The 23,708-nt window shown below is 44.5% G+C and overlaps 1 pseudogene; it reads right to left on the reverse strand.

The window, feature by feature from the left end:
* LOC139365160 (cytochrome P450 2K1-like) overlaps positions 1-12,701 on the reverse strand; it is a 129,067-nt pseudogene extending 116,366 nt beyond the window's left edge.
* Positions 12,702-23,708: the final 11,007 nt, after the last annotated feature.

The following is a 23,708-nucleotide window of genomic DNA, read 5'->3' on the forward strand; positions in this document are numbered from 1 at the left end:
TTGTATTTGGTCAAACACCATTTTTTTCCAACAGTTTACTAAAAGCTGGCAGTAAGATGATAGGTTGGCTGTTAGAAGCAGGCCTGAGGACAAACACTTCACTAGGCTCAGATTAATAAAGACATGACAGTTGTCAATACCAGGAGGTTTGTCATTATTGATCGACAATCATTTCGTCACCTCTCCCACACTAACTTTACAAAATTAAAGAAAAGCATTGTAAATTTGAATTATGTGGGTTTTTTAATGCATGAATATTATGGCTCACTGTTTTGCTGGCATTTCCTGCTGAACTTCATTGGCATGGTGGCAAATTTATCATTCAAATAATTGGCAACATCAAATTGTTTTGAGAAATAAGCCATCTGATTCCATTTTAATAGAATTAGTCTTTCTGACCATAATTTCCTTTTATTTATTTAACTAGGCAAGTCAGTTAAGAACAAATTCTTATTTACAATAACAGCCTACTGGGGAACAGTGAGTTAACTGCCTTGTTCAGGGGCAGAACGACAGATGGTCAGCGACCTGGTCAGCTCGGGGATTCAAGCCAGCTAAGTTTCAGTTACTAGCCCAACGCTCTAACCACTAGGTTACCTGCCGCCCCAATTTAAAGTACTCCAAAGTCCCCCCCCCCCCCCCATCATTCTTTCTATCCTTGATCTTGGCTTCATAATACAGTGTCTACTCTTTGTTGAGTTTAGTCACATTATTTCTCAATTTGCAGTAAGTCAGTCAGTCAGATGTACAGCCAGACTTATTAGCCACTCCTTTTGCCCCCATCTCTTTCAACTATACAGTTTTTCAATTCCTCATCAATCCATGGAGCCAGTTTCTTAAAAGGTTCATGTTTATCAATAACTAGAAGAAGCAATTTCATAAATGCATCAAGTGCAGCGTCTGGATGCTCCTTATTAATCACATGAGACCAACAAATATTTTTTAACATCATCCACTTAACTGTCACAGCAAAATGTGGCTTATTATTTTTTTAGGTATTTTTCTTAAAACGTCATTGTTGGTTAAGGGCTTGTAAATATGCATTTCACTGTTGTATTCGGCACATGTGACAAATACAAAAGATTTTCAAATCAAATGAAATTGTATGATCTCATACACTATTTTAGTCCCATCTTTTAGAAGCTTCGCTTTCCTGGAAATAACCACTGGATATTGTGATCACTGCATCCAATGGTACAGATACAGCCTTAGAACAAATATCTATATTATTAGGACAAATGTAATTAATACAGTGCATGTGGATGATCGTTCCTGTTCTGTTTGTAAACACACTAGTAGGTTGATTAATAACCTGAACCAGATTACAGTTACTGGTTACAGCGAGATGCTTCCTCTTCAGCGGAGAGCTTGATGACAACCAAGATAGAAGACCTCTCTGTTTATATCACATAAACTATTTTTTTATTTCACTAGGCAAGTCAGTTAAGAACAAAATATTATTTACCATGACGGCGTACCCCGGCCAAACCCTAACATTGCTGGCCCAATTGTGTGTCGCCCTATGGGACTCCAATCATGGCCGGTTGTGAGCCAGCCTGGAATCAAACCAGGGTCTGTAGTGATGCCTCTAGCACTGAGATGCAGTGCCTTAGACATCTGCGCCACTCAGGAGCCCCCATCAAGAATTTCACACACATTATCTGAATACTGACAGTTAGAACTCGGTGGCCTATTGGAGCTACACTAAAATAGGCTTTAGAGGAGGCAGGTGATCCTGCAACCACAACACTTTAATAACACGAGATCCTCTCTAAGCATTACAGGGATATGCGCTACACTCGCATTAACATCTGCTAACCATGTGTATGTGACAAATAACATTTGATTTGATTTATATGGCTCTGAATATGTACAGCAACAACTCCCCCATATGCATTCCTGTGTCTTCTGTAGATGTTATATCATTGTATTGCTAATGATGTATCAAATGAATTATCGACGTGAGTCTCATAAATGGCTAATATATGAATACATATCTGATGTTAGCAAGTTAATTGTAATTAACCTTATTTCAAAGGCTACATGTATTATTAATATGGGCTATTTTTAGCCCTTTCCTGTGTAGCTTATCAGAGATAGACATAATATGGAAAATAACAAAAAAGCAAACAAAACAGATAATCAACACATTCTTTTAAATCAGCTTGAGGAACATTTTCAGTGTTTGTCTGACTTTACATGTGATTCTACTGATACAGAGAAAACTCTAGTTCTATCCTCCCTCAGCTGGCATTCAGTCAAACTGGTTGAATCAACATTGTTTCCACGTCATTTTAATTCAATTATGTTGAATCAACATTGAATAGATGTTGAATTGACTTCTGTGCCCAGTGGGATGTTAGTGTTGGACAACTGAAGTTAGTTGTGATTTTCAGCAGTAAAGAGGGACATCAGAGGGACATCAGAGACTGTAACGTTCTTTGCTTCACGGAAACGTGGCTTACTGGAGAGACGCTATCCGAAGCGGTGCAGCCAACAGGTTTCTCCACGCATCGCGCAGACAGGAAAAAACATCTTTCTGGTAAAAAGAGGGGCGGGGGCGTATGCCTTATGACTAACGTGACATGGTGCGATGAAAGAAACATACAGGAACTCAAATCCTTCTGTTCACCTGATTTAGAATTCCTCACAATCAAATGTAGACCGCATTATCTACCAAGAGAATTCTCTTCGATTATAATCACAGCCGTATATATCCCCCCCCAAGCAGACACATCGATGGCTCTGAACGAACTTTATTTAACTCTCTGCAAACTGGAAACAATTTATCCGGAGGCTGCATTCATTGTAGCTGGGGATTTTAACAAGGCTAATCTGAAAACAAGACTCCCCAAATTTTATCAGCATATCGATTGCGCAACCAGGGGAGGAAAGACCTTGGACCATTGTTACTCTAACTTCCGCGACGCATATAAGGCCCTGCCCCGCCCCCCTTTCGGAAAAGCTGACCACGACTCCATTTTGTTGATCCCTGCCTACAGACAGGAACTAAAACAAGAGGCTCCCACGCTGAGGTCTGTCCAACGCTGGTCCGACCAAGCTGACTCCACACTCCAAGACTGCTTCCATCACGTGGACTGGGAGATGTTTCGTATTGCGTCAGATAACAACATTGACGAATACGCTGATTCGGTGTGCGAGTTCATTAGAACGTGCGTTGAAGATGTCGTTCCCATAGCAACGATTAAAACATTCCCTAACCAGAAACCGTGGATTGATGGCAGCATTCGTGTGAAACTGAAAGCGCGAACCACTGCTTTTAATCAGGGCAAGGTGTCTGGTAACATGACCGAATACAAACAGTGCAGCTATTCCCTCCGCAAGGCTATCAAACAAGCTAAGCGCCAGTACAGAGACAAAGTAGAATCTCAATTCAACGGCTCAGACACAAGAGGCATGTGGCAGGGTCTACAGTCAATCACGGACTACAGGAAGAAACCCAGCCCAGTCACGGACCAGGATGTCTTGCTCCCAGGCAGACTAAATAACTTTTTTGCCCGCTTTGAGGACAATACAGTGCCACTGACACGGCCTGCAACGAAAACATGCGGTGTCTCCTTCACTGCAGCCGAGGTGAGTAAGACATTTAAACGTGTTAACCCTCGCAAGGCTGCAGGCCCAGATGGCATCCCCAGCCGCGCCCTCAGAGCATGCGCAGACCAGCTGGCCGGTGTGTTTACGGACATATTCAATCAATCCCTATACCAGTCTGCTGTTCCCACATGCTTCAAGAGGGCCACCATTGTTCCTGTTCCCAAGAAAGCTAAGGTAACTGAGCTAAATGACTACCGCCCCGTAGCACTCACATCCGTCATCATGAAGTGCTTTGAGAGACTAGTCAAGGACCATATCACCTCCACCCTACCTGACACCCTAGACCCACTCCAATTTGCTTACCGCCCAAATAGGTCTACAGACGATGCAATCTCAACCACACTGCACACTGCCCTAACCCATCTGGACAAGAGGAATACCTATGTGAGAATGCTGTTCATCGACTACAGCTCGGCATTCAACACCATAGTACCCTCCAAGCTCGTCATCAAGCTCGAGACCCTGGGTCTCGACCCCGCCCTGTGCAACTGGGTACTGGACTTCCTGACGGGCCGCCCCCAGGTGGTGAGGGTAGGCAACAACATCTCCTCCCCGCTGATCCTCAACACTGGGGCCCCACAAGGTTGCGTTCTGAGCCCTCTCCTGTACTCCCTGTTCACCCACGACTGCGTGGCCACGCACGCCTCCAACTCAATCATCAAGTTTGCGGACGACACAACAGTGGTAGGCTTGATTACCAACAACGATGAGACGGCCTACAGGGAGGAGGTGAGGGCCCTCGGAGTGTGGTGTCAGGAAAACAACCTCACACTCAACGTCAACAAAACTAAGGAGATGATTGTGGACTTCAGGAAACAGCAGAGGGAACACCCCCCTATCCACATCGATGGAACAGTAGTGGAGAGGGTAGCAAGTTTTAAGTTCCTCGGCATACACATCACAGACAAACTGAATTGGTCCACTCACACAGACAGCATCGTGAAGAAGGCGCAGCAGCGCCTCTTCAACCTCAGGAGGCTGAAGAAATTCGGCTTGTCACCAAAAGCACTCACAAACTTCTACAGATGCACAATCGAGAGCATCCTGGCGGGCTGTATCACCGCCTGGTATGGCAACTGCACCGCCCTCAACCGTAAGGCTCTCCAGAGGGTAGTGAGGTCTGCACAACGCATCACCGGGGGCAAACTACCTGCCCTCCAGGACACCTACACCACCCGATGTCACAGGAAGGCCATAAAGATCATCAAGGACATCAACCACCCGAGCCACTGCCTGTTCACCCCGCTATCATCCAGAAGGCGAGGTCAGTACAGGTGCATCAAAGCTGGGACCGAGAGACTGAAAAACAGCTTCTATCTCAAGGCCATCAGACTGTTAAACAGCCACCACTAACACTGAGTGGCTGCTGCCAACACACTGACACTGACTCAACTCCAGCCACTTTAATAATGGGAATTGATGGGAAATGATGTAAATATATCACTAGCCACTTTAAACAATGCTACCTTATATAAATGTTACTTACCCTACATTATTCATCTCATATGCATACGTATATACAGTACTCTATATCATCGACGGTATCCTTATGTAATACATGTATCACTAGCCACTTTATACTATACTATGCCACTTTGTTTACATACTCATCTCATTTGTACATACTGTACCCGATACCATCTACTGTATCTTGCCTATGCTGCTCTGTACCATCACTCATTCATATATCCTTATGTACATATTCTTTATCCCCTTACACTGTGTACAAGACAGTAGTTTTGGAATTGTTAGTTAGATTACTTGTTATTACTGCATTGTCGGAACTAGAAGCACAAGCATTTCGCTACACTCGCATTAACATCTGCTAACCATGTGTATGTGACAAATAAAATTTGATTTGATTTGATTTGATTTGATTTAAAGTGAACCACAAGGTGGTGTAATAAGTACTATAAACCCAGCAGTTTGGTTCCTGGATACTGATTGTCCGGATGTCTTGGTAATTTAGACAATATACCACGAGTGTGGCGCAAAATAACTTGTTTAGTGTTCTAAATATGTTGGTAACAAGTTTATAACACCAGCAAGGCACCTCTTGGTTTTGTGGAATATGGCCAATATACAAGGACTGTATACAGGCACTGCACTTAGCTGTGGTACATTGATCATATACCACACCCCCTCGGGCCTTATTGATTAATTATATTCTGTATAGTCATACTGAGCAATATTAATGCAACACTTTGTTATGAATGAGTGAGATGCAGATTCTGCATGAAGTCTTCATACCTCCATGGTTTGCTTTCGGACGAGGAACGAGTCCACAAAGCCTCTACACATGTGAGGGTTCAGAGTCTCCTTCAGGCCCCTCACCAGCTCTGTCACCTCCATCTTCATATCAGCAATATTCTTTTTCAGACGTGTCAGGTTGTTTATCCACGGACCCAACCAGGAAAACATGTTGTACATCTACACAGAGATTCAGGTAGAATACGCATAAAACAATATTATATTAATTATAACATAACACCACAACTATGATTATTAAATACACATATGCATAAATATGTAATTATTAGTTGTGAGCACCAATAGTGATATTCAATATTATTTGATATCGATATGAGCAAGGCATATTGTAATGTCAGTTTATTATTTTTACTATTGTTGAGTGTGTGTACTGGAGGCGAAGTCAGGTGCAGGAGAGCAGAGTGTAGTGAACAGGCGCACTTTTATTCCGGTCCAACGAAAGCACAACAGTACATAAATGTGCCCAAACACGGAACATAGACAAAAAGTATGGCGTGTAACAACACCCACATAACATAAAATCAATTTCACATGGAGGGGAACAGAGGACTAAATACATGCTGTGTGATTAGAGAATGAAAACCAGGTGTGTATGGAACAAGACAAAACAAATGGAAATTTGAAAAATGGAGCGGCGATGGCTAGAAAGCCGGTGACGTCGAACGCCGCCCGAACAAGGAGAGGAGCCGACATCGGTGGAATCGTGACAACTATTCTGTAAAAAGAACACATTACTTTTCCTGCATACACAAAACCCTCAAACAGAACTCACAGGCTCTCAATTTAGCATATTTAATTAGTTGCCTGTTGATGGTCCTGTAATACAGGCCTCCCTAACTAACCAGTATGAATACAATATTATAATAACAGAATATTCACGCCTGGCCCAACGAACAATCTGCTAACAGTTGTCTGAACTTCAAAGAGCCATGAAAGTGAAAAGAAAAGTGAACATACACAGGTGCAATATATTTTATGCAAACCGATACGATATGGAATCACAAAAATGGTACTGATATTGATATAATTTTGTATATAGGTGCCCATCACTAGTGATTACATATTATATATAATAATTACAATGATATAATTAATAAAATATTTTAGCCATTTAGCAGATGATCTTATCCATAACGTTTCACAGTTAGTGCATTCATCTTAAGTGTCACGACTTCCGCCGAAGTTGGTGCCTCTCCTTGTTCGGGCGGCATTCGGCAGTCGTCGTCCCCAGCTTTCTAGCTGCCACCGATCTACGTTTCTTTTTCCATTTGTATTGTCTTGATTGTACACACCTGGTTCCCATTATGTTAATTTTTATTCCCTATTTAACACTTTGCTTCCCACATGGTTTTGTGCGTGTTTGTTCTTTGTTTAGTGTTCAAGACTTCTGTGAGCTGGTGTGTTTTCCCTACGTGGAAATATTCTGTTGTTTCTTTTCGAGTAAAGTACGTATTTTACTCAGTTCTGTGTCCTGCGCATGACTCCCAACCGCTGCACATTGACACATGACAGAAACACAACCCCTTATGGAGTCAGCAGGTGCACCCAGTCCTTTGTTACCAGTGGAGGAACACGTCCAGCAGCACGTGACAATGCTCCAAAATCTTGGCACAGCCATGGATCGCGTGCTGCACACCATGAAGCGATGGGAGAGAGGGGGTTTTCCCACACCCCAATCAACTTCACCCCAACCCACACCGCTGTCCACCCCTCCGTCACCTGGACCCAGTGTAGACGTCACCTGGACCCAGAATAGACGCAGCGTTGGTACGCTATGAGGATTTCACCCGCCGCATCCGGGCGGTCTTCGATCATCCACCTGAGGGGAGCGCGGCGGGGGAACGCTTGTTCCATCTCAGACAGGGGATGAGGAGCACACAGGACTTCGCACTGGACTTCAGGACCCTGGCTGCCAGCGCGGGATGGAATGAGAGGGCCCTGATCGACTATTACCGGTGTAGTCTACGTGAGGATGTTCGTCGGGAGCTGGCTTGCAGGGACACCACCCTTACCCTCGACCAGCTGGTGGATTTATCCATCCGGCTGGATAACCTGTTGGCCACCCGCGGACGTCCGGATCGGGGTACGTCCATTCCATCCCCCAGCACCTCCGATCCTACACCTATGGAGCTCGGAGTTGCTGCTCTCAGGGTGACTGGAAGGGGGGCCGTTTCCTGCACTACCTGTGGCGGCAGAGGGCACACTGCTGGTCGGTGCTGGGGAGGTTTCCCAGGGAGTCGAGGCAGCAGGCAGGGCACTGGTGGATCATCCCAGGTGAGTAGGCACCCGACTTACTCAGAGCTCCCTGTTGAGCACATGTGTGTATGTATAGAATTTCCTTTGTTTTCCCCGCATTCCCAGCATAAGGCGCTAGTAGATTCATGCGCAGCTGGGAACTTTGTTGACCGTTAATTTGCACTTGGATTAGGGATCCCTATTGTTCCTGTTGATGTTCCCTTCCCTGTACATGCCTTAGATAGTCGTCCTTTGGGGTCGGGCCTGATTTAGGAGGTCATGGCTCCACTATGTATGATAACGTAGGAGGGTCATGAGGAGAGTCTCTTCTTGATCGATTCTACTGCATTTCCTGTGGTGTTGGGGCTTCCCTGGTTGACCTATCGTGACCCCACTGTTTCGTGGCAACAGAGGGCTCTCAAGGGATGGTCACATCAGTGCTCAGGGAGGTGTATAGATGTTTCCATAGGTGCAACTACGGTGGAGAGTCCAAACCAGGTCTCCACCACGCACATCCCCCCTGAATATGTCGATTTGGCTCTCGCCTTCTGTAAAAAGAAGGCGACTCAACTACCTCCCCATCGACGGGGGGATTGTGCGATAAATCTCCTGGTAGACACAGCACTTCCCAGGAGTCACGTGTATCCTCTGTCACAGGAGGAGACGGCAGCTATGGAAACATACTGTATGTCTCCGAATACATTCGGCCTTCCACTTCACCTGCCTCCTTGAGGTTTTTTTTGTGAAGAAGAAGGGTTGAGGTTTACGCCCTTGCATTGACTATAGAGGTATAAATCAGATCACGGTGAAGTATAGTTACCCGCTTCCTCTCATAGCCAGTGTGACAGAGTCATTGCATGGGGCACACTTCTTCACCAAATTGGATCTCAGGAGCGCTTACAACCTGGTGCGTATCCGGGAGGGGGATGAGTGGAAGACGGCATTTAGTACCACCTCTGGGCACTATGAGTACCTCGGCGTGCCGTACGGGTTGATGAATGCTCCATCAGTCTTCCAATACTTTGTAGACAAGATTTTCAGGGACCTGCACGGGCAGGGTGTAGTGGTGTACAGTATATAGATGACATTCTAAGATACTCAGCTACACGCGCCGAGCATGTGTTCCTGGTGCGCAAGGTGCTTGGTCGACTGTTGGAGCATGACCTGTACGTCAAGACTGAGAAATGTCTGTTCTTCCAACAGTCCGTCTCCTTCCTAGGGTACCACCTGTCAGTGTCAGGGGTGGAGATGGAGAATGACCGCATTTCAGCCATGCGTAATTGGCCGACCCCAACCACGGTAAAGGAGGTGCAGAGGTTCTTAGGGTTCACCAACTACTACCGGATAATCCGGGGCTTTGGTCAGGTAGTGGCTCCCATTACCACCTTGCTGAAGGGGGGACCAGTCCGACTGCAGTGGTCAGTTGGGGCGGACAGGGCTTTTCGTCACCTGAAGGCTGTTTACCTCAGCTCCCGTGCTGGCTCATCCTGATCCCTCCTTGGCATTCATAGTAGAGGTGGACGCGTCCGAGGCTGGGATAGGAGCTGTGCTGTCTCAGCGCTCGGGTACGTCACCAAAGCTCCACCCCTGTGCTTTCTTTTCGAAGAAGCTCAGCCCAGCGGAGCAAAACTCTGATGTGGGGGACCGGAAGCTGTTGGCTGTTGTCAAGGCTCTGAAGGGCAAAACACCCTTTTCTCATTTGGACTGACCACCGCAATCTGGAGTAGGAGAATGAGGAGGAGAATGAACCCTCGCCAGGCAAGGTGGCCATGTTTTTCACCCGTTTTGTTTCCACCCTACCCTACAGACCAGGTTCCCAGAACGCTAAGGCAGACACACTGTGCCAGATGTATGACACAGAGGAGCAGTCCACGGATCCCACTCCCATACTTCCGGCTTCTTGCCTGGTGGCACCGGTGGTATGGGATGTTGACGCGGAAATCGAGCGGGCGTTACGTGCGGAGCCAACTCCTACCCAGTTGGGTGTCTGTACGTTCCGTCTGATGTCCATGATCGATTGATCTGTTGGGCCCACATGTCACCCTCCTCTGGTCATCCTGGCATCTGTCGGACAGTGCGCTGTCTTAGTGGGAAGTACTGGTGGCCCACTTTAACTAAGGACGTGAGGGTTTATGTGTCCTCCTACTCGGTGTGCGCCCAGTGCAAGGCACCTAGACACCTGCCCAGAGGGAAATTACAACCCCTACCCATTCCACAACGGCCGTGGTCACACCTATTGGTGGATTTCGTGACAGATTCTCCGTCACAAGGAAACACCACGATTCTGGTCATTGTGGATCAGTTCTCTAAGTCCTGCCGTCTCCTTACTTTGCCCGGTCTCCCTCCGGTCTCCCTACAGACTGCAGAGGCCCTGTTTACACACGTCTTCCGGCACTACGGGTGCCTGAGGATATAGTGTCTGATCGGGTCCCCAGTTCACATCGAGGGTCTGGAGGGCGTTAATGGAACGTCTGGGGGTCTCGGTCAGCCTGACCTCAGGGTTTCACCCTGACAGTAATGGGCAGGTGGAGAGAGTTAAAACCAGGATGTGGGTAGGTTTCTGCGGTCCTATTGCCAGGACTGGCCGGGGAATGGGCGGCTTTCATCCCCTGGGCAGAGATGGCCCAAAACTCCCTCCGCCACTCCTCCACTAACCTGTCTCAGTTTCAGTGTGTACTAGGTTATCATCCGGTCCTGGCACCGTGGCATCAGCGTCAGATCGAGGTACCTGCGGTGGATGAATGGTTTTGCCGCTCGGAGGAGACATAGGACCCTGCCCATGTGTGCCTGCAACGGGCCATCAGGCGACAGAAGGTGAGCACCGACCTCCACCGCAGTGAGGCCCCGGTGGCCCCTCTGGCTCTCGCTTCGAAACCTGCCCCTTCGCCTGCCCTGCCGGAAGCTGGGTCAGCGGATTGTGGGACCATTTAAAGTCCTGAGGAGACTGAATGATGTTATAGGTTACAGCTTCCCCCTGATTGCCGTATTAACCCCTCATTCCATGTGTTTCTCCTCAGGCCCGTGGTGGCTGGTCCACTCCAGCAGTCTGAGGTGCGGGAGGTTCCTCTGCCCCCTCTGGACATCGAGGGGTTCCCGGCATATACTGTGCGAGCCATCGTGGACTCAAGGCGTCGGGCGAGGTGCCTTCAGCACCTCGTAGAGTGGGAGGGGTATGGTCTGGAGTAGAGATGCTGGGTGCCGGTGGAGGACATCCTGGACCCTTCCTTACTGCGCCTCGTCCTCCGTGTCGTCCCCGAGGCCGGTGCCGGCGCGCTTCTGGAGCCGTGCGTCAAGGTGGGGGGGGGGGGGGGGGGGGACTGTCATAACTTCGTCATCGTCCCCGGCTTTCTAGCTGCCACTGATCTACATTTCCATTTGTTTTGTCTTGATTGTACACACCTGGTTCCCATTGCGTTAGTATTTATTCCCTATTTAACCCGTTGCTTCCCACATGGTTTTGTGCGTGTTTGTTCTTTGTTTAGTGTTCAATACTTCTGTGAGCTGGTGTGTTTTCCCTGCGTGGAAATATTTTGTTTCTTTTCGAGTAAAGTATGTATTTTACTCAGTTCTGTGTCCTGCACCTGACTCTGTCCTAACCGCTGCACATTGACACATTATATTAAGATAGCTTGGTGGGACAATCAGATGTCACAGGCATAGTAAGTACACTTTTCTCAGTAAAGTAGTCACTGGTGGCAGGGGGGGGGGCAAGAAGGGGTTTATTTAAGATACTTTTTGAGGAGATGGTGCTTTCGGAAGTTGGGCAGGGACTCTGCTGTCCTAGCTTCAGGGGAAGCTGGATCCACCATTGGTGTGCCAGGACAAAGAGCTTGGACTGGGCTATGAGGATTTTATTTGATATGTTATACATCATGAATATTGTATATAATGATTTATAAGCAGCATTGTAATGGGTTATAAACGGTACAATAATGGTTTATAATAAGTTTACTGGCACATCAAGCAAAGTTTAAATGAGTATGTACATTTTAATTTGCAAGAATTCATAACAGGCGTCTGTTTCCTAGTTTTATTGATTGCACTGAAACAGACAGATTTCAGATTATTTAGAAAAAAACAGTAAAAACAAAATGGTCTGAATAAGCAGACTACCTGAATTGATGCAGAACCTGTAAGGTGAACACTCTCATTGACCCTGTCCACCATGCCTGTGAATAGTGGGTCAGTGTACTCAAACCTGCTGTAGACAATGGCCGAGATTATGTTGGAGACGGCATAAAGCACAGGCTGTGCTGAGTCAAATGCCTTACCTGTAATAGACAAAACATCTAATTAATTACAAAATAAGCTTTCCAGAACCCACACAATCACTTAGCTATTTACTAATAATGTGGTTAAAATAGCCTGATTTTAGCCTAGGCATCCCTGAAAATACATCATACTACTTCTACTACTAGCGTAGAGATACTGATTCTCTCACCCTCATGTTTTTCCAACACTTCAATCAGGTAGGGGATTTCCTCTAAGATTTTCTCCTCACTCCCTTTCTTGCCCATCCCAAAGTTTCTAAGGTTTGTCACGGCAAAGCGCCTCATCTCTTTCCATGAGTCTCCATTGGTAAACAGAATCCCTGTAGAGAACGTAGTTTGTTTCCATGACAATACAAAGTAATAATTATAAATAAATTACTATAATATGCCATTTCATAATGAGCATGTACCAAATTATCTGGTCAAGATAATCTGTGTCTATTTAAGACATCTTAGACATTTATATTATTTGCAGCAGATTAGAGTAAGAACATTTGATGAATTTTGGAAACAGCCTGATCTCTGCATTCACCAATCTAGTCTGATCTCTGCATTCACCATTCTAGCCTGATCTCTGCATTCACCATTCTGGCCTGATCTCTGCATTCACCATTCTGGCCTGATCTCTGCATTCACCATTCTAGCCTGATCTCTGCATTCAGCATTCTAGTCTGATCTCTGCATTCACCATTCTAGTCTGATCTCTGCATTCACCATTCTAGTCTGATCTCTGCATTCACCATTCTAGTCTGATCTTTACATTCACCATTCTAGTCTCAAATGTCAGAAAGGAGTGGTATTATTAAAAATGTACTTGTCAGCTATTGGATCACTTTCAACCAATCAGAGTTCAGCCTAATTCAAGCACAGTATTTGGCAACATTGGTTGTTGTCCTAAACCCAACCACTGTTTCTGCGAGGGCACTGATTGGAACAGACATTTTCTGGCTTATTCCAAACCCCAATCTATTGGATAAAGGGCAGGCTGATATACATGCAGTAAAACAGAATGGTGAATGCAGCAATCAGACTTGCTCCACCAGGCTAGAATAAGACTTTCAACAGATTGTAATGCATTTCATTTCCAACTCATCTCAAAGTGTCTGAAATTGATTGTGTAGCTCAATAAAGTGTATTTAAAGTAACTGTTAGGTGTAAATCTCACTTTTAAAAGTTCATAATTTGTTAACTTATACCCACAATGTTGTTGACTCATCCTATGCTCATATTTGTGGCCAACGCATACATTGATTGGAGAACAAACACGTGGATTGCTATTTTAGCTTGTTCATAGACTGCTTACAGATTAAGGAAATCAATAAGACAGGTTGTAATTTGGGTGAACTATCCCTTTAAGAATGGGACATAGCCAGCAGAAGAGTAAAATATCATTACAATGTCCTTGGTTGAAATCATAGAACACAGGAGTGATGTCCCTGTCCCCAAAGTCCTCTGCCTGGTTGACCAGCGCCTGCTTGACCATTTTGTAACCTGCCAGAACAACCACTTTCTTGGGTCCAAAATGAACCGTGAAGATGGAACCATATTTCTTGGAGAGCTGGACAGATAAAGTTTACATAAAGTACAACATAGACTCAGTTACAGTGGGGCAAAAAAGTATTTAGTCAGCCACCAATTGTGCAAGTTCTCCCACTTAAAAGGATGAGAGAGGCCTGTAATTTTCATCATAGGTACACTTCAACTATGACAGACAAATTGAGGAAAAGAAATCCAGAAAAACACATTGTAGGATTTTTTATGAATTTATTTGCAAATTATGGTGGAAAATGCTGTACCCGTGGGGTGTGTGAGCATTGAAGGTGGAGTGGGACCAGAGGACCTACCGAGGGTGGAGAGTGCACCGGAGGAGGAGGGGGTCCACAGCAGAGTGGAAGCAACCAGAGGCGAGTGACGGGGGATATTGTGGTGAGGACGATGGAGTGGCACCTGGGGAGGGGTGCTCCATGGCGACAGAGGCCACCGGAGGCAGGGCAGTGGGAAGATGGCAGGGCAGTGGGAGACAAATTGCAAGTGGATCGGGAATTCAATGGGGCCTTTTGGAAGAAGGGCTTACATTTTGTGTACTTAAACATCCGAAGTCTACTACCGAAGATTGATGAGATACGCCTGTTGGTTTGCAAATCAGAGGTAGGTGTTTTATTGAGACATGGTTGGATTCATCTGTTTGTGACTCAGAAATTGAGATAGGTAATTACTCTGTTGTCAGGAAGGTTCGGAATTGGAACGGTGAGGGAATATGTGCGTTCGTAAGACCAGACATTGCTTATAACGTCAGATCGGATTTAACCAGATTCCAATACTCTACTCAGCAAACTGGATGTAGTCTATCACAGTGCCATCCGTTTTGTTACCAAATCCCCTTATACCACCCACCACTGCGACCTGTATGCTCTAGTCGGCTGGCCCTCGCTACATATTCGTCGCCAGACCAGCTCCACCTTATCTCAGTTCACTGGTCACGATAACAACACCCACCCGTAGCACACGTTCCAGCAGGTATATGTAGCACACGTTCCAGCAGGTATATGTAGCACACGTTCCAGCAGGTATATGTAGCACACGTTCCAGCAGGTATATCTCACTGATCATCTCCAAAGACAACACCTCATTTGGCCGCCTTTTCTTCCAGTTCTCTGCTGCCTGTGACTGGAACGAATTGCAAAAATTGCTGAAGTTGGAGACTTATTTCCCTCACCAACTTTAAACATCAACTATCTGAGCAGCTAACCGATCGCTGCAGCTGTACGTAGTCCATCTGTAAATAGCCCACCCAATCTACCTACCTCATCCCCATACTGTTTTTATTTTATTTACTTTTCTGCTCTTTTGCACACCAGTATCTCTACTTGCACATCATCATCTGCTCATTTATCACTCCAGTGTTAATCTGCTAAATTGTAATTATTCGCTCCTGTGGCCTATTTATTGCCTTACCTCCTCATGCCTTTTGCACACACTGTATATAGACTTTCTTTTTTTCTACTGTCTCATTGACTTGTTTATTGTGCTATTGGCTTGTTTATTGTTTACTCCATGTGTAACTCTGTGTTGTTGTCTGTGTCACACTGCTTTGCTTTATCTTGGCCAGGTCGCAGTTGTAAATGAGAACTTGTTCTCAACTAGCCTACCTGGTTTTAAATAAAGGTGAAATAAAAATTAAAAAATGTAAAAACTGCTGAGCTGGAGATTGTCTGGCTGGATATCTGCCTTCCCAAAACCAAGCCAATGTTGTTGGGGGTGTGTTATAGGCTGCCCAAGCAGAATGCATTCTATGAAGGTCTTGAAATTGTGTTGGGGAATTTCAATACTGATGTCTGCAAAAAGAATAGCCCAACCCACAATGTATTTATGCACTTTTGTAGATCACTTGCTCTGACCCAAATGATAAAAGATCCCACCAGGATATGTGAAACAGGGCAAAGTACAAATGACTTAATATTGGTGTCTGATCAATCTAAAGTATCGCAGAGTGGAGTAATAGTCTATGGAATCAGTGATAATTTTATTACATTTTGCACTAGGAGAATTTTTAATTATATATTTAAGTGTCACAAAACTGTTATAATCAGAGGACTCAAAGAATAATGTGTAGAAAAGTTTAGTGAGGAAGTGGGTCAAATTGACTGGTCATCTGTGCTCGATAGTGTAGGGAAAGACAGTGCCTGGGAAGCCTTTAAATGTAGATTCCTTGATGTGGTGAATGTGATGGCTCTCATTAGACGGGTCAGGGTAAAGCAGAGATCTAGCCCTTGGTTTAATCATGAGATTCTTGAATCTATCCAAGCAAGGTATAAGGCCTTTCAAAAATGTACAAGAGCAGCATGATTTTGTTTTATATAAACGTCACAGAAATGAAGCACAGAGGAGGATGGATGAAGCTAAGAGGGGTTACTTTGCTGAGAAAATCATTGAAAACAAAAACGACCCTAAAAAACTTTGGAAATCATTTAAGGAACTAGGCTGTAGTAGTACTACCAAAAACAAACTAAACAGTATTGGACTGAACATCAAAGGGGAGATGGTATATGAAAAAGCAAAGGTTTCCAATGAATTCAACTCTTTTTTTTTTTACTTCTGTTGCCAGCAAGCTGGTTAGCAAGCTGCCCACCAGTTCTGGTTTGTATGGAAGCAACCAACTCAATACGTATTATGTAGAGTTAGGGGTTCAGCCAAACTCTTTTTCTTTTGCAAAGGTAGCAACAGCCAAAATAGTCAGTATGCTGGCAGAGCTTAAATGCTCCAAAGTCACAGGCCTGGATAATATTCCTGCAAGGTTTCTAATAGATTCTGCTGAGCAAATTGGCCCTTGTATTACACATTTCATTAATCTCACTCTTGAACTAGGTACCCTTCCCAGGGACATGAAACAAGCTAAAGTTATACCTCTATATAAGAAGGGGATAAAGTCTGACCCTGGGAATTATAGGCCTGTATCTATCCTCTGTGTAACATCAAAGATCCTGGAGATAATTGTACATGAGCAAATGTATGAATATGTTAACAAACAGGGTCTAATGTATGATTTTCAGTCAGGTTTTAGAAAAACATACTCTACTGATTCATGTCTACTTTACTTGACTGACTTCATCAGGAAAGAGATTGATGAGGGAAATCTGTGTGGAATGGTACTGCTTGACCTATAGAAGGCCTTTGATACAGTTAACCACTGTCTCCTAATCTCCAAACTGGAGGCAGTATCCCTCTAGGCTGGGTAAAGTCCTATTTATCAGTAGAGGTTAATGGTTCACCGTCTCAGGCAAAACCAATGAGTTGTGGCGTTCCGCAGTGAAGCGTGCTTGGGCCTCTGCTGTTTTTATTGTATATTAACCATATGAAAGATGCTTGTTCTTGCCGTCTTTTTCTTTATGCGGATGACTGTACACTTCTGGTGTCTCACAAAAGTAAAACTATGTTGGAGAGCATACTTAGCACAGAGCTTACTAACATTAGCAAATGGCTTGGAGATAATAAGCTATCTCTGCACTTAGGGAAAACTGAAGCAATGATTTTTGGATCCAGACCTAAAGTGTGTAGGTCGTCTGAATTCAGAGTGGAGTTAGGGGGTGAGGTGCTGACTACTAAAACCTCTGTTAGCTACATGGGATGTATCCTTGATGGAAGCTTGGGAGGTGTGAGCATGGCCAATAAGGTGCTAAGGAAGGTTAATGCCAGGACTAAGTTTTTGGCTAGAAAGTCCAAGCTGCTTGATAAGGACTCCATGAAAGTACTAGCTACTGCCCTCATTCAATGCCATTTTGATTATGCTAGTACTTCCTGGTTTGAGGGCTAATCTAAATTTATGAAGGGGAAGCTCCAGATTGCCCAGAATAAGCTGATCAGGGTAATATTGAAGGTGAGTCCACGTACTCACATAGGCTGGAGCTGCTTTCAGAAACTAAACTGGCTGCCTGTTGAGGCTAGGGTGTCCCAGATTTGACTAGGTTTGGTTTACAGGAGTATTTATGGTCCTGCGCCCAGATATCTAAGTGATTACTTTCCTCATGTTAGGGATGCACACAATCACAGCACCAGATCAGGTGTTGCTGATGTGTGCTTATACAGGTAGTAATAATACAGGTAGTAGTAATGCTGGGGAAGGTACTTTCTTGTATACTGGAGCCTCAGAATGGAATGAGTTGCCTCTGCCTATAAAAACAACATCCTCTCTGGGCAGCTTTAAAAATAAAGTACAAATATGTTTGTCTTCTGTGCCCATATGAATAACCCCTATGATGTAACTGGAATGATGAGATGTTTTACTTCTATGTTTCTGTTTTATTATTTCACTGCCATACTGTGTTTGATCTTGTCTAGCCATCTTGTCTCGAGGACCACAGTGGAAATAAGTCCCAGACTTCATTGTGTGTTATCCTCAATGATTTTATTCATGTGCAAGTATGGCTTTTAAGTTTTATGTGTGCTTGTTTTTTAATTAATAAACTAAACATCTTGCCCAGGTTGTCCATGCCTCCTTTGTTGTGGTTGTAGTCCAGGATGATTGCTGGCATCCTGGTTGTAGTCCAGGATGATGGCTGTGCTCCGGAAGACCACATTCTTGTTCCTCTTTGGGCGGTGAGAAACTAGAGTGGTGGTGGGGTTGGACGCAAACTTTGATAAGGTCTCTCTTCCCCTTGTTGTGAGAAGTGTAGAGGGAGCTCAGGCTTGTTCTTTCCAGTAGTTTCTTTCCAACCATGGTGATCTTCCTCTTCAGGAGCTGCTGGCTGAGTTCATAAAAGGTGAAGAAATTGTCACACGTGACATTGCGCCCCCTCAGTCCATCTGTCACATCAAGCACAACCAGGATCCCCTGGTTCTTCTCCTGGCCTCCACTGGTCGGCTTCCCTATGTACTGTAGACTTGCATCTTCCAAGGGTAGCTGGATTGTGCGTCACAGGCCACCCATTTCTTGATGCCATACTTTGCCGGAAAGGACAGTGACCTTTTGACAAAAGAGATTGCTGTCAGTAATTAGTATCAGACTCACAGAAAACAGTCTGTGCATATTTGTAAACAACAGCTGGTGCACGAAATCTGAGGAAGTCTCTAGATTTTGCTCGCCGGAAGTAGAGTATATTGTGATAAATTGCAGGCCACACTACTTGCCTAGAGTTTTCAGCTATATTTTTCGTGGCTGTTTATTTACCACCACAGACAGATGCTGGCACTAAGACCGCACTCAGTCAGCTGTATAAGGAAATAAGCAAACAAGAAACCACTCACCCAGAGGCGGCGCTCCTAGTGGCTGGAGACTTTAATGCAGGGAAACTAAAATCAGTTCTATCAAATTTCTATCAACATGTTAAATGTGAAACCAGAGGGAAACACATTTTAGATCACCTGTACTCCACACACAGACGCGCATACAAAGCTCTCCCTCGCCCTCCATTTGATAAATCCGACCAAAACTCTATCCTCCTGATTCCTGCTTACAAGCTAAAATTAAAGCAGGAAGCACCAGTGACTTGGTCTATAAAATAAGTGGTCAGATGAAGCAGATGCTAAACTACAGGACTGTTTTGTTAGCACAGACTGGAACATGTTCCGGGATTCCTCCGATGGCATTGAGGAGTACACCACATCAGTCACTGGCTTTATCAATAAGTGCATTGAGGACGTCGTCCCCACAGTGACTGTACGTACATAACCCAACCAGAAGCCATGGATTACAGGCAACATTCGCACTGAGCTAAAGGGTAGAGCTGCCGCTTTCAAGGTGTGGGACTCTAAACCCGGAAGCTTACAATAAATCCTGCTATGCCCTGCGACAAACCATCAAACAGGCAAAGCGTCAATAGAGGGCTAAGATTGAATCATACTACACCGTCTTCGACACTCGTCTCATGTGGCAGGGCTTGCAAACTATTACAGACTACAAAGGGAAGCACAGCTGCGAGCTGCCCAGTGACGCAGGCCTACCAGACGAGCAAAATCACTTCTATGCCCTCCTGTACTCCCTGGTCACCCACGACTGCATGGCCAGGCACGACTCCAACACCATCATTAAGTTTGCAGATGACGCAACAGTGGTAGGCCTGATCACCGACAACGACGAGACAGCCTATAGGGTGGAGGTCAGAGACCTGGCTATGTTGTGCCCGAATAACAACCTATCCCTCAATGTAACCAATACTAAGGAGATGATTGTGGACTACAGGAAAAGGAGGACCAAGCACGCCCCCATTCTCATCGACGCGGCTCTAGTGGAGCAGGTTGAGAGCTTCAAGTTCCTTGGTGTCCACATCAACAACAAACTAGAATGGGTCAAACACACCAAGACAGTCGTGAAGAGGGCATGACAAAGCCTATTCCACCTCAGGAAACTAAAAAGATTTGACATGGGTCCTGACATGGGTCCTGAGATCCTCAAAAGGTTCTACAGCTGCAACATCGAGAGCATGGTTGCATCACTGCCTGGTTCGTCCATTGCTCAGCCTCTGACCGCAAGGAATTACAGAGGGTAGTGCGTACAGCCCAGTACATCACTGGGGCTAAGCTGCCTGCCATCCAGGACCTCTACACCAGGCGGTGTCAGAGGAAGGCCCTAAAAATGTGCATTATGTGCCCCCCCCAACCCCTCTTTTTACGCTGCTGCTATTCTCTGTTTATCATATATGAATATTGTCTTTAACTATACATTCACGTACTTACTACCTCAATTGGGCCGACCAACCTATGCTCCCGCACATTGGCTAACCGGGCTATCTGCATTGTGTCCCTCCACCCACCACCCGCCAACCCCTCTTTTACGCTACTGCTACTCTCTGTTCATCATATTTGCGTAATCACTTTAACCATATCTACATGTACATTCTACCTCAATCAGCCCGACTCACCGGTGTCTGTATGTAGCCTGTCTTTTTACTATTGTTTTATTTCTTTACTTACCTAACACCTTTCTTTCACTATTGGTTAGAGCCTGTAAGTAAGCATTTCACTGTAAGGTTTCACCTGTTGTATTCGGCGCACGTGACAAATACACTTTGATTTGATTAGTTTTTTATATTTTCTGGGTCAAAGTTTAGCTTTTTCAAAAGAGGCTTTATTACTGCCACTTTTAGTGAGTTTGGTACACATCTGGTGGATAGAGAGCTGTTTATTATGTTCAACATAGCAGGGCCAAGTACAGGAAGCAGCTCTTTCAGTAGTTTAGTTGGAATAGGGTCCAGTATGCAGCTTGAAGGTTTAGAGGCCATGATTATTTTCTTCAACGTGTCAAGGGATACAGTATTAAACAAGTTGAGTGTCTCTCTTTATCCTAGGTCCTAGCAGAGTTGTGCAGACTCAGGACAACTGAGCTTTGGAGGAATACACAGATTTAAGTGGTCCGTAATTTGCTTTCTAATGATCATGATCTTTTCGTCAAAGAAGTTCATGAATTTATCAATGCTGAAGTGAAAGCCATCCTCTCTTGGGGAATGCTGCTTTTAAGTTAGCTTCAGATCCACAACATTTATTCTTACGGGACAAAACTAGGTCCAGAGTATGACTGTGGCAGTGAGTAGGTCGGGAGACATGTTGGACAAAACCCACTGAGTCAATGATGGCTCAGAAAGCCTTTTGTAGTGGGTCTGTGGACTTTTCCATGTGAATATTAAAGTCACCAAAAATGTGAACATTATCTGCCATGACTACAAGGTCTGATAGGAATTCAGGGAACTCAGTGAGGAAAGCTGTATATGGCCCAGGAGGCCTGTAAACAGTACCTATAAAAAGTGATTGAGTAGGCTGCATAGATTTCATGACTAGAAGCTCAAAATATGAAAACGCAGTCTTTGTTTTTTGTAAATTGAAACTAGCTATCATAAATGTTAGCAACACCTCCGCCTTTGCTGGATGCGCGGGGGATATGGTCACTAGTGTAACCAGGAGGTGAGGCCTCATTTAATTCATCTCGGGCGAACATGCCTCTCATGATTAAGTTTAGTTTATTTACGGTAGTGCACGTTGCCGCAGGTTTTTGCGAACCTGCCCAGTGTATGTTGGTCATACAAAACCCAGTGTATATCGGTCATACAAAACCCAGTGTATATCGGTCATACAAAACCCAGTGTATATCAGTCATACAAAACCCAGTGTATATCAGTCATACAAAACCCAGTGTATATCAGTCATACAAAACCCAGTGTATATCAGTCATACAAAACCCAGTGTATATCGGTCATACAAAACCCAGTGTATATCAGTCATACAAAACCCAGTGTATATCAGTCATACAAAACCCAGTGTATATCAGTCATACAAAACCCAGTGTATATCAGTCATACAAAACCCAGTGTATATCGGTCATACAAAACCCAGTGTATATCGGTCATACAAAACCCAGTGTATATCGGTCATACAAAACCCAGTGTATATCAGTCATACAAAACCCAGTGTATATCGGTCATACAAAACCCAGTGTATATCGGTCATACAAAACCCAGTGTATATCGGTCATACAAAACCCTGTGTATATCGGTCATACAAAACCCAGTGTATATCAGTCATACAAAACCCAGTGTATATCAGTCATACAAAACCCAGTGTATATCGGTCATACAAAACCCTGTGTATATCGGTCATACAAAACCCAGTGTATATCGGTCATACAAAACCCAGTGTATATCGGTCATACAAAACCCAGTGTATCAGTCATACAAAACCCAGTGTATATCGGTCATACAAAACCCAGTGTATATCAGTCATACAAAACCCAGTGTATATCAGTCATACAAAACCCAGTGTATATCAGTCATACAAAACCCAGTGTATGTTGGTCATACAAAACCCAGTGTATCAGTCATACAAAACCCAGTGTATATCGGTCATACAAAACCCAGTGTATATCGGTCATACAAAACCCTGTGTATATCGGTTATACAAAACCCTGTGGGAATAGTTAGCTCCCATTATTGATTAATTCAAAAAAAAAAAATAACATTAAATCAAAGAACTTAAATCATTCCCCCCAGAATCGAGAATATAGGCTACTGACCTTGTCGCCGACTGGGAAAAGCAATGTTTGTTGGATCTAGTCACCATCCCTGTCGGTCTGGGGTGTACACCGGCCTGGTCTTTAACCTCAATTCAGAGGCCAGGTCTTAAATAACGGGACCAGACCCTCTCGTGCACGATTTTCGGCGTACGACCTTCAGATGACAGAGACGGGTATTTTAGATCCCGGTTCGAAGGACCAATTGTTACGGGAATTAAATTCCGATATGTTTTAATACCCAATTAAATTAAACACTCTGTCCACTCCTAAGAATTTGTATGACTATTATTTGCATAAAATGGACAGAGACCAGTCTCAAAACCAATCTGTAACGTTTATTCTCGAGAGTACTGAACACGATACAGTTTACCACAGGTTATAAACTGAAAATGACGTCATTAGTTTTCGAACTGTCCCGTCTCTTCTCCCACCCTGGTACAAAGGCAGTATCTCAAGCCTTCCCACATCGTATCCGACCAATTTAATATAATTTATGACCAAGCCAAGGTCTCCCTGTGTAGATAAGCATTCTAGCCAGTCTGACGATAAGTTAATTAATTTCTACCAAGGAACAGACAGTCATTGTTCTAATTCTTGATTATATTTACACACATTATATTCAGTACTAGGATTAAAATAAAATTCATACATCTATACAGTAACATAATAGTATTCTGATTAGTCAGTCCTGATTGAAATGTATACATAATTAGTCATTATTGATTAAAAAAAAAATCCCCTTTCCTGCTATAACAGTCCACTCTTCTGGGAAGGCTTTCCACTAGATGTTGGAACATTGCTGCAGGGACTTGCTTCCATTC

The sequence above is a fragment of the Oncorhynchus clarkii genome, chromosome 13, assembly GCF_045791955.1.
Source record: "Oncorhynchus clarkii lewisi isolate Uvic-CL-2024 chromosome 13, UVic_Ocla_1.0, whole genome shotgun sequence".
In the NCBI taxonomy this organism is placed as follows: domain Eukaryota; kingdom Metazoa; phylum Chordata; class Actinopteri; order Salmoniformes; family Salmonidae; genus Oncorhynchus; species Oncorhynchus clarkii.